Source organism: Mobula hypostoma, chromosome 16 (genome assembly GCF_963921235.1).
Source record: "Mobula hypostoma chromosome 16, sMobHyp1.1, whole genome shotgun sequence".
Lineage (NCBI taxonomy): Eukaryota > Metazoa > Chordata > Chondrichthyes > Myliobatiformes > Myliobatidae > Mobula > Mobula hypostoma.
The window spans coordinates 66,762,893-66,771,715 of record NC_086112.1 but is presented as its reverse complement, the minus strand read 5'-3'; the positions used below and the strand labels follow the sequence as shown (position 1 = coordinate 66,771,715).

The 8,823-nt window shown below is 42.4% G+C and overlaps 1 protein-coding gene across 2 annotated transcripts in view; it reads left to right on the top strand.

The window, feature by feature from the left end:
- The first annotated feature begins 240 nt into the window (after window positions 1–240).
- The window catches only part of fbxo10 (F-box protein 10), a 131,412-nt gene continuing 122,829 nt past the window's right edge, over window positions 241–8,823 (top strand). For both annotated transcript variants that reach the window (XM_063069225.1, XM_063069224.1), the window contains exon 1: window positions 241–459. The gene's annotated coding sequence lies outside the window, so the exon portion shown is untranslated. The remainder of the gene's footprint in view (window positions 460–8,823) is intronic.

Here is an 8,823-nt window from a genome sequence, read left to right as displayed (position 1 = left end):
TATACATCGGAGTATTATTTACTTGGGAAATATGTCCATTCTAATTTTCACTGTTGGAATTAACGTACCATTTTATTGGTCTTTAGGTTGTGACGGACCTGCAGTACGCATTATATTCCTCTTTGCTTCCAGCGAATTTACAGGAGGTTATCCTAGCGATGCCTTCCTTCCCAGACTAGCATCTCTCCTCCCTAACGACCGTGCGGTTGCTACGTGACGTAACCCCGGGCTCCGGCCGGCGCGCGGCGCGCGGTGCGGGACGGCGCGGGACGGCGCGGGACGCCTGATGGACCGTGGCGGCCGGAGGTTAGGCCGTTTTCGGGCTCGATGAAGCGGCGGGACGCGCTGGTCGTGGCCAGGCCCCCGGCGCTGCAACGTGACCGGACGGAGAGTGGAACTCCGCAGACTCGAGCTGTGCTTGCGGACGCTTGTCTCTCAGCAGCGCTGAAGATATAGAAGGTAAGCGGTAAAGTTATTCCTTTCCCCGGGGAGTGCCAGCAGCTCTCTCCCGTACAGATCTCGTACGCGTGAAAACCTACCTCGGGCTGACCACCGCAAAGTGATGCAAACGTTCTCGGGCTTTTTAGAACCCTTCTTTTGGAAAATCGAGGTGTTTGAATAATTAAACCCAAATTACAATGCGCGCATTTTCTGCTTTTTTTTTCTTTTGACGATAGTTTTCATAAACGGAATGGCAGATCGCTGGGTCCGTTTTGTTTCTGGCTATTCCCACTTTCCTCTCAGTCCCCGAGGCACTGTAAATGTTCTCCCTCAAAAATATTTTCCAGTTCGCTGTTGCTCTAACCTCCCCGTCGGTAGAATATTTCAGATCGCAACTTAGTGTGTTTTCCTGGGATCCCTCCGGTATCAGTTTTAATCCGCCTCCTCTTCTGTTATAGCGAACATGTTCTCCTTATTTATTAAGGTAAATCCTTTTATTATTTGAACCACTTTGTACGCTATAATCTCCTAACTTGCTATCTCAGTTTCTTCACTCTTACAGGAGCGACGCCCATTTGAGGCATGGACTCTAGATTCCATACTATTCCACAATTTAACCCCGTATTCTAGGTTAGACCCAAATAGTGTTTCACAATGTTTGATCAGCCGTAAATCTTTCCTTTTTTTAAAAAAAAAAGTCTGGGTAGAAAATTTGTTTGCAGAAATACGTTTTTTTTTCTTTTGTGTTGGGAATAATATTCATTTATATTGTCCAAATACTTAGAGCGGTAATTCCGTTAGGTAGTTTGAAAAGGGAACAGGTAGGACCTTCACAAATTGAGAACTTTTAAACACGTTGTCATCTCAATAATGAGTTATTGGTCAGTTTATGAATTCCCAATGTAAAATATTGATTGTGGTAGCAATTAGTTGCAGTAGTTGTGACTTGGCATGTTCTGAGTGATACAGTGTACTTTACAGTGCAAGCTTTCCATTGTCATTTAGATATCTAATGTATCTGTCTTCTCCATTTGACTATAGCATTAGAGATGAGTATCTTTCAAACTACAATGCAATCTGGCACTGTCCTGATTTGAATAATTTACTGTATCACTTTACTGCTTGTTTGTGGATGATATGGCCAATTATTCCCCTTGCAATAAAACACATGCAAAAATGCTGGAGGAACTCAGCAGGTCAGGCAGCATCCATGGAAATGAATAAACAGTCGACATTTCGGGCCGAGACCCTTCATCAGGACTCTTTGCAATAAAGCCTTGTTGGTGCTTCTATCTAAGAGAAGGCGAAGGCATGGCTGAAAAAGAGTGATGGCTGTAAACGTGGAATTGCGAGAGAGGAAGGAACTTTGTGAATTACAATCGTCAGGGTAGTGGTACTGAGCAGTTGGCAGAGTTGCAGGCAGACAAGTCTCCAGCACTTGGGGGATGTTATCCAACATTTTAAAATAAGTGAGCAGTGTGGTGTTTGTTTTGTATTTGGAGAAGGTTCCAAGCTTGTGAAATAGAAAATGTAACTTCTTTCCTGAGAATGGAGGGAGACGTAGCTTGAAACTACAATCTGGTTAGCTTATTATCTGTCATTGGGGGCGTGTTATGAGCTATTAATAAAGATAGGGGACTTAAGGAAAAATTCAAGCTAGTCAAGCAGTTTATTGAATTTTTTGAGGTAATATTTTGTGTGGATTAAAAGCAACAATTAATGTTCTAGAAGGTATTTGGAAGTAGCTCATGGTGTAAGAGTTAACTTTGAAATGAAAGCAGAAAATGCTGAAACCCTACGCAAGTAAGACAGTATCTGTGGAAATTTAAATAGTTAATGTTTCAGGCGTAGAACCCTTCAGGTCTGAGAAAGTGAGAGAAATTAATCAAGCTAATAGAAGGTTTGTGGAAGGGCAATGGGTGGAATAAAGGGAATTTTTCAGATTCTGCAAAATAATGTTAGACATTGAAGGGCAGTTAAGCTTTATCTGTATGATGTGTTGCAAATCTCTGTGTAATGTTGAGCATACATGTATAGCTTGGCTTGCTCGGAAATGAAAGAAAAAAACAGTGGGAGGAAGAGGATGGCAAGCGGGAATGGCCAATCCTGATGCAAGTAGAAAAAGAGTGAGTTTTCTAAAGTTGGAGAGTCTGATAGTGAGTTCTGCAGGCCCAGTTGAATAATGAAATGTCATTCATGACTTCATATTGGGCTTTGTTTTAACAGTGCAGGAGGCCACGGAGTGAGAGGTCACGGAGTGGGTGGGTGAATTAAAAGTGTTTGGTCCAGGAGTTGGCTCCAAAGGTAGTCATAGCCAAAGGGTGGTAGTGGGGACGAGCTTCCACTGCTAAACAAATGCTCATCATGGTATGCGTCTTCACGACAGGAGGTAGCTCATCTAGGAGAGGGAAAATTCCAATTTCAAACCTCCGCTGCCTTGCGGCTATATCCGCTCACGGGAAAGGCTCTGGGAGTAAACCCCGAGGAAAAATCTAGAGCTGGAGTTCCAAAGGCTGCTGGCACTAAACTGTATCGACTTTCGTCGTTCCTTTGGACTTGTCATCAGCATGGGCGGGGGGGGTCCCACTGCATGGGCAACAGACGGATCTTCATATCAACTCTGCCCTGGCTTACACCCTGGAGACTCTACCAGAGGCGCAGTACCCGTGATCAACCATAACCGACGGAGGCCACAGACACACGCGCACGCACGCGCGCAGTCCAGCAGTTGAAACCTTGGTGCGCCACAAGGTTATCTTTTTTCGAATCTATGCTTGATTTCTTTAATGTAGTGGAAGATACATTGTGAAATCCATTGTACTGGATTGGAAGAAGAGCAAGTGAACTACTGCCTTATCTGGAAAGATAGTTTATTCCCTGGATGGTGTGCGTAGTGTTCTTGTGCAGTGTGTTGAAACTCTGACTAAACACCAAGTTAAACCGGAGCCAATGAAGACAGAGTCGTAGTAAGGTTAACCATTTACTGTGCACTCTTCCACATTAACGTCGTATGGTGAAAGCTGTTGATAAAAAAGTACAAACATATACAGCGTCTGTTTCATTCTGGAGACCACGGGCGCTCTCTTCTTTTAGCGAATGTCTCCGGTCACCCCGAGTAGCGGGCGAGGGGGTCGCGTCAAACCGCCATCAGGCTCGAGCCCAACCCGCGTTTGAAATTGAAAAGCCGGCACGTGCACCACCCCAACTGCCGCTTCCTTAACAGAAACCGCGTTAATATTTTTACTTCAAATATATTCTTATGAACTTACGGCGTTGCTTCTATAATGTTTCTTTGTGGGTAGAAACGGAGCCCTTCACGATCATGCTGCATGCCTGGCACCCACCTTCACACCTTCCCAAACCGGAGGTTACACATAAGAGGCGGCGAAACTGGAGGTGACGTCATCACATGCCGCAATATACCACAGACAATGAATTTACCTTTGTTATACTGTAACTTAATTGTCAACCTTTAACTTTAACTAGAAAATAGATACAAACAAATCATTTAAAACGTAGACCCAACAAAGTCAAATAAATGCGTTCAGGGCAGCACAGCGTGACAGGAAGAGGAAAGGTTGAGTGTTGCACCTTCTCCCTTTCCTCAGGAATGATGAAGAGTTCGAGACTGTCGTACATGTGGAGTTTTGAGAGTACTTTTTCATTTCGTTTCAGATTTCCAGTATTTGCTGTTTTAAGTTAATTTGTGTTAACGTTATTGGTGCAGGTAAAAGACTAACTGGCAACAGGAAAGTACACCCTATCCTTGTTATATGCGGGGGTACGTTCCTCGCAGTTGACGCATAATGTGAAATTGCATAATGTGAATAATTATTTAAATGGAGAAAATAGGGATGCGATCCAGAGGGCTTCCTAAATATATTTTATCTGTAATTTATTCACATTTTCATACCAATGCAACACAAAAGCGGTACCACAAGACAACATTTGTATTATATTTCATCAATTTAAGGCAATATTCAATGTAATAAATCATAGAAAGTTAACATCCTCTGGTGTACAGTACTCACCAACAGTGGCAGGTGTGTTCGCTCCGGGAGATGAGTGGTTGTGGTGTCGGGCAGCTTTACATGGATAAGGGGGATGGTTGTGGTCATCAGGATAATATCAAGCACAGCAAGGGATGAAGGAAGACTTTCAGAACTCTTAGAACTACTGGCAGCAGAAGATGACACCAATTTGAAGAAAGTGGTGAGGGTTGTTTGCTTGGCAGCATTTTGTTTTTCAGCATAAATTTGCCTGTAGGGAAGAAGGGTTGACAGCAGGGAATGACCGAAATGCTGACTCCATTCTAAACTTGGGTCCGTTTGTGCCAAGTGTTCCAACTTCCACCATTCCCTCACTGTTGGTAAACTCCCGGGATTTTCAAAATCGTCTGTTGCTTGCAGCATCTGAGAGATAGTTCACCGTAAAAAAAAACGTACGCCTTGAATGTGGATTATGCCTTGGTCGAATGGTTAAATCAGCGATGTTGTGTTAAGTGGCAGGAAACGCACTGTTATGTTAAGATGAATGCTGTCCAAATGTTTAGGATGGCCTGGCGCATTGTCAAGCAACAAAAGAACTTTAAAGGCGAGATTCTGTTCCCGGCAGTAGCGTCCCAGAGCTGTGTTACCTTCAGCTGCTGCCGCGCTGCTTATAATTTCCAACTTTTTTTCAAGTGTTAAAGTGGTTCTCTGCCGCTCGGCTGATGGCCCAGGACATGATATCGGACACTTAGGAGGCATAGTTAAATATTTTAAGCGCAAAATCACTGCACCGTAGGTAAAACCAACAGAAGTTTAAGATCGTGCATCCACACCTTGCCAAAACCAGTGCGAGAGTGGCGGGAATGAGAATGTGAGGCACGCGCACCTGACTTGTATTGGCGGGAAAGCAGTGCTCCTCGCATAACTGTGAGTTTTGGACGCATATAAGGAGACGTTGATAGAAATAGGTTCCTCGTATAACTGTGAATCCGCTTTATCTGAAGACACATATAATGAGGATAGGGTGTAGGCACAAATGGTTTGTCAGTTGGCAAGTTGTATCAAGTGTTATGCCGCAGGAATTGGTGTTGGGCCTCAACTTTTAAGACGAGCGGCAATGTTTGTTAAATATTTTAGTAGCACAGAAGTATAGGAAAGTAAGTTTTGAACTGTACATTAAATTGGCCACAAAGATATAGCTAAGATAAGTGAGTAGGCACAGAATTGGTAAGGATTATAATGTGGGAAAAGATGAAATCATCCCTTTTGACAGAATTTCAAAAAATAATTATCTAAATAGTGAGAGATTGTAGAGTTCTAAAATGCAGAGGCGTCTAGTTATTCGTGCTGATTCACGAAAAGAATAATTATAAAAGCTGAAAGAATATTATTTATCAAGAAGAGAATTGAATACAAAAGTAGGGAGGTAGGGCTATGGTGGCACCTCATGCAACATTCTCTAAGGACGTGTTTGAATTGTTGGAAACGGTTCAGTATAGACACTGGTAGGTAGAATGGGTAGGTTATCTTATGAGGGAAAGTTGAGAGGCTTTGCTTGAATTTAGAAGACTCAGTGGTGATTAAAAACAACAGGATCAATGTGGAGAGGATTTGTTTTAAAAATAAGTTGCCACCCACTTAAAACAGGTGAAGCAAAATTCCTACTTGGGACTTTATCTTGAAATTCTCTTCCTCAAAGAGCCATGGAAACAGAGTCATCAATTATTTTTAAGGCAAATGTCAAGAGATACTTAACAAACAAGGGGCAATGATATTATGTTCTTATCAGAAGTTGAGCTGATAGAGTGAGATGAAGTCAAGGGAAAGGCGATTGATTTGAAGCATGTACAAGCTATTATAAACTTGGCAGCAAATGATATGAATTACCTTCTGCAATAAGGTGGCTAATTACATTGTCTTAACTGGGTTAATGTGCATCCCTGCTAACTCTCCCATTGGGCCCGGAGGCAAGTGAGATTAGAATCAGCAAATACAGTTGTACAATCATGGTTGATGTGGTTTGTGTTTACCTCAGTAATATTAGGTGACCTCATTTACTTTTTAGACTAATCCTCTTAATTTCAGCAGCTATTGAAATAAATATCAAAATTGCTGTTTAAAATTAGTCATAATTATAGTCATACTTTATTAATCCCAGGGGAAATTGGTTTTCGTTACAGTTGCTCCATAAATAATAAATAGTAATAGAACCATAAATAGTTAAATAGTAATATGTACATTATGCCAGTAAATTATGAAATAAGTCCAGTACCAGCCTATTGGCTCAGGGTGTCTGACCCTCCAAGGGAGGAGTTGTAAAGTTTGATGGCCACAGGCAGGAAATGACTTCCTATGATGCTCTGTGCTGCATCTCGGTGGAATGAGTCTCTGGCTGAATGTACTCCTGTGCCCACCCAGTACATTATGTAGTGGATGGGAGACATTGACCAAGATGGCATGCAACTTGGACAGCATCCTCTTTTCAGACATCACTGTCAGAGAGTCCAGTTCCATCCCCACAACATCACTGGCCTTACGAATGAGTTTGTTGATTCTGTTGGTGTCTGCTACCCTCAGCCTGCTGCCCCAGCACACAACAGCAAACATGATAGCACTGGCCGCCACAAATTACCTGCACAAGCCAAACCTTCTCTTCAGCTTTCCAGAGCAAACCCCACGTAGTTCTCCAGTTTCCACCCTATATCTTGCCCTGCCCACTTTTGAGATGATCATATCCATGATAATTGTCTTGTCTTCGCTCAAACCCATCTTCCATCTACTACAATCCATTTTTTGTTTTTCTGTTTTCGCACCGCCCGGACCATGCCGTCCTTTTGCGCTACCATTGGGTAGTGGTTACAGGAGCCTGAAGCCCCACATTACCATGTTTAAGAATGGCTATTTTCCTACCGTTCAGACTTTTAACGTTCGGGCACGACAGATCACTAACACTAGGAACACTGCATTAAAATGAATCTTTCGTGTTCTAATTGTATTTACGGTTAAAAATTCTGTATAATTTATGTTTTTGATTTGTGAATGATGCTTATTTGATGTTTTATGTGTCTGTGACGCAGTAAATTTTTCATTGCACCTGTGTGTATATGTACTCGTGCATATGACAACGAACTCCACTTTCAATTTCAATTCTGCCTATTATTTTTCTCTAATCAGTTTTCATCCCTCCTACAGGACTTAGAATTGCAAATAACATTTGATATGAGTGTTCTTGATCTGTCAAGCAACCTTCGGTGTGGTTCATCTTTACTGCTTCTCCCATCCTGTTATCTTGGGTCACACTTGCATATTCCACTTTAATCTATTCATTAACCAGCAAATTGCCAACAGCTGCATTTTACCCATTGATGTTAATGTTATATTATCCACTGTAACATTACCACCAAAGTTCCAGATTTCCTCACCGGGAGACTGCAGTCTGTGCGGATTGTAAGTAACATCTCCTGGCTGACAATCAACAGTAGCACACCTCAAGGTCACGTGTTTAGCCCACTGCTCTACTCTCTACACCCACAGTTGTGTGGCTAGGGACACCACAAAGGCCATCTTGAAATTTGTTGATGACACAAATATTGTTGGCAGAATTTCAGATGGTGACGAGGTGGTGTACAGGCGCAGGATAGATCAGCTGGTTGAGTGGTATTGCAGTAACAACCTTGCACTCGATGTCAGTAAGACCAGGAATTGATTGTGGACATCAGGAAGGAGAAGTCGATGGAACACACACCAGTCCTCACAGAGGGATGAGAAGTGGAAAGGGTGAGCAATTTCAAGTTTCTGGGCGTCAACATCTCTGTTGATCTATCCTGGGCCCAGCATATTGATGCATTTACAACGGTGACTATATTTCATTCAGAGTTTGAGGGGAATTGGTATGTCACTAAATTTCTACAGATCTAGAGAGCATTGTAGCTGGTTGCATCACTATCTAGTATGGAGGGGTCACTATACAGAATCAGATTAAAAGCTGCAGGAAGTTGTACACTCAGCCAGCTCCATCATGGAGCCTCCCCAGCATCCAGGACACTGTCAAAAGGCAATGCCTCAGAAAGACAGCATCCATTATTAAGGGCTAGAACGTGGCCTTTTTTACATCGCTACCATCAAGGAGGAGATACAGGAGCCTGAAGACACACACATGACATTTCAGGAACAGCTTCTTCCTCTCTGCCATCAGATTTCTCAATGAACGAGGAACCCATGAACACTCTCAATATTCTTTCCCTCTCTTTTTGCACTGCTTATTTAGTTTTTTTTATCTATGTACTTAGTGTAACTTATAGTTTTTATTATTATTGATTACAATAATGCCGCAAAACAACATATTTAATGATATATGCCAGTGATATGAAACCGATTCTGATTCTAAGGTTTA